Genomic DNA, 3,054 nt, shown 5'->3' with positions numbered 1-3,054 from the left:
CTCGGGAATGCCGACGTGGTCGATATTAAGGGAAAGTCGTACAAATATGGGTTGGGGTATGAACCCGGGATGCCAGGAAGGAGGAATGTGCCGTCAAGACTCTGGGTGGATAGGGCATGGCCCGACCATGTTAGCCAGTCTATCACCAGTGTCAGAATAATGTTCGAGGAAAAGGTGGCAGCAATAGGAGAGGAGTTCCCTCAAGACCCGCCAAATTTCGTGCAACCATGCCATCCCGATTCCCAAGTGGGGAACTGGCGCGTGATAAGCCAGTCAGAGGTCTATACCGCTGATTCAATGTAATTAGAGGCTATAGATTCCTTTCTCTTTTGTTTTGTGAAACCTACCTTATTAAATAAACAAAGAGATCTTGTTTCATCTATTCTTGCGATTCCACCTTTTCTCATATCATTTTGCATGTTTTTGTTTCTTTTGTCTTGATGGGTATAGATATGAGGGTCGATTCTTTGAGGATCCTAACAACGAGGGTTTGATGATCGATTTCGACTGAGATGTAAGCCAAACGATGAACGAAGAAGAGGAAGAGGACATCCTTTCACCAGAGTTGGAGAGGTTGATCGCTCAGGAGGAACGCGAAATGAAGCCTCACCAAGAGGAAACTGAACTAGTAAACTTAGGGACCAAAGAGGGAAAGAAAGAAGTAAAAGTAAGAACCGGTATGACCGCACCTATCCGCCAAGGCTTGATAACCCTTCTTGAAGAATATCAAGACGTCTTTGCGTGGTCATACCAAGACATACCCGGTCTGGACGCCGACATTGTGCAGCATATGTTGCCATTGAATCCTGGGTCTTCCCCGGTTAAGCAAAAGCTACGAAGGATGAGACCCGAAATGTCTTTAAAAATCAAAGAAGAAGTGAGAAAGCAGTTCGATGCGGGTTTCTTAGCTGTAGCTCGATACCCGGAGTGGGTGGCCAACATTGTCCCGGTCCCAAAAAAGGACGGCAAGGTGCGAATGTATGTAGACTATCGGGATTTAAACCGAGCCAGTCCTAAGGACAATTTCCCCTGCCACACATTGATATAGTGGTAGATAATACAACCAAGTTCGCCCTTTTCTCGTTTATGGATGGTTTCTCGGGGTATAATCAGATAAAGATGGCACCCGAAGATGTGGAGAAGACTACTTTCATCACCCTATGGGGAACGTTCTGCTACAAAGTGATGGCCTTCGGGCTGAAAAATGTTGGGGCAACCTATCAGCGTGCCATGGTAGCATTGTTCCATGACATGATGCATAAAGAGATAGAGGTCTATGTAGATGACATGATTGCCAAATCTCGAACTGAGGACGAATACATCGTCAATTTGCGTAAGCTGTTTGGAAGGCTGCGGAAATACCAACTGAAGCTAAACCCAACCAAGTGCACCTTCGGGGTAAAATCGGGGAAGTTGCTGGGATTTATCGTGAGCTAGAAAGGGATAGAGATAGATCCCGAGAAAGTGAAGGCCATTCTTGAAATGCCAGAGCCACGCACGGAGAAGCAGGTTCAAGGTTTCTTAGGCAGGTTGAATTACATCGCGAGATTTATCTCGCAACTCACCCCTACATGTGAGCCCATCTTCAAGCTATTACGTAAGAACCAGGCGGTCCTGTGGAACAGCGACTGCCAAGAGGCCTTCGAGAAGATCAAACAGAGCCTCACAAATCCCCCGGTGCTCATGCCACCTGTAACAGGAAGACCTCTTTTCCTGTACATGACTGTGTTAGACGAGTCTATGGGGTACGTGTTGGGTCAACACGATGACTCTGGGAAAAAGGAACAAGCCATTTACTATCTAAGCAAGAAGTTTACGACATGTGAGATGAATTACTCAATGCTGGAAAGGACGTGCTGCGCCCTGGTATAGGCATCACATCGTCTTAGGCAGTACATGCTCAGTCATACCACGTGGCTTATTTCCAAAATGGATCCCAGGAAATACATCTTTGAGAAATCGGCCCTCACGGGACGAATCACTAGGTGGCAGGTACTACTATCTGAATTCGATATTGTGTACATCACCCAAAAGGCGGTAAAGGGAAGCACCTTGGCAGATTATTTGGCCCAGCAACCCCTCCAGGATTATCGACCGATGCACCCTGAGTTCCCGGATGAAGACATCATGGCCCTATTCGAAGAGAAGCGGACGCACGAGGACATAGACAAATGGATTGTTTGCTTCGATGGGGCATCTAATGCTTTGGGCCATGGAGTAGGGGCAGTCCTTGTATCCCCGGATGATCAGTGTATTCCTTTCACGGCCAGGCTAGGTTTCGATTGTACCAACAATATGGCCGAATATGAAGCATGCGCCCTTGGGATTCAAGCGGCCATTGATTTTGATGTAAAGCTACTCAAAGTGTATGGAGACTCGGCTTTAGTGATACGCCAGTTGAGAGGAAAATGGGAAACTTGGGATCCGAAGTTGATACTCTATCAAACTCATACCTTGAATTTAGCCGAATTCTTTGACGACATTTCTTTCCACCACATACCTCGGGAAGAGAACCAAATGGTCGATGCATTAGCCACCCTGGCATCCATGTTTCAACTTGCCCCACACGGGGATCTGCCATACATCGAATTCAGATCTTAGGACAAGCCAGCACATTGTTATGCGATAGAGGAAGAGCGAGATGGGAAACCGTGGTACTTCGACATCAAACAATATGTTGAGAACAAAGAATATCCACCAGGGATTTCCGACAATGACAAAAGAACGTTAAGGAGATTGGCTATTGGTTTCTTTGTGAGTGGAACCATCCTGTACAAACGAAACCACGACATGACCCTCCTACGATGCGTAGATGCCAAAGAGGCGAACTACATGATTGAGGAAATCCACGGGGGTTCATTTGGGACACATGCCAATGGGCATGCTATAGCCAGGAAGATCCTTAGAGCTGGTTATTACTGGCTCACTAGGGAAAGCGATTGCTGCACTCATGTAAGGAAATGTCATAAATGTCAAGCATACGCAGACAATATTAATGTTCCGCCACATCCTCTGAATGTTATGTCCGCCCCTTGGCCTTTTTCCATGTGGGGG

This window comes from Glycine soja, chromosome 10, assembly GCF_004193775.1.
Source record: "Glycine soja cultivar W05 chromosome 10, ASM419377v2, whole genome shotgun sequence".
NCBI classification, from domain to species: Eukaryota; Viridiplantae; Streptophyta; class Magnoliopsida; order Fabales; family Fabaceae; genus Glycine; species Glycine soja.
The sequence above is the reverse complement of the archived record's forward strand: the minus strand, read 5'-3'. Positions refer to the sequence as shown.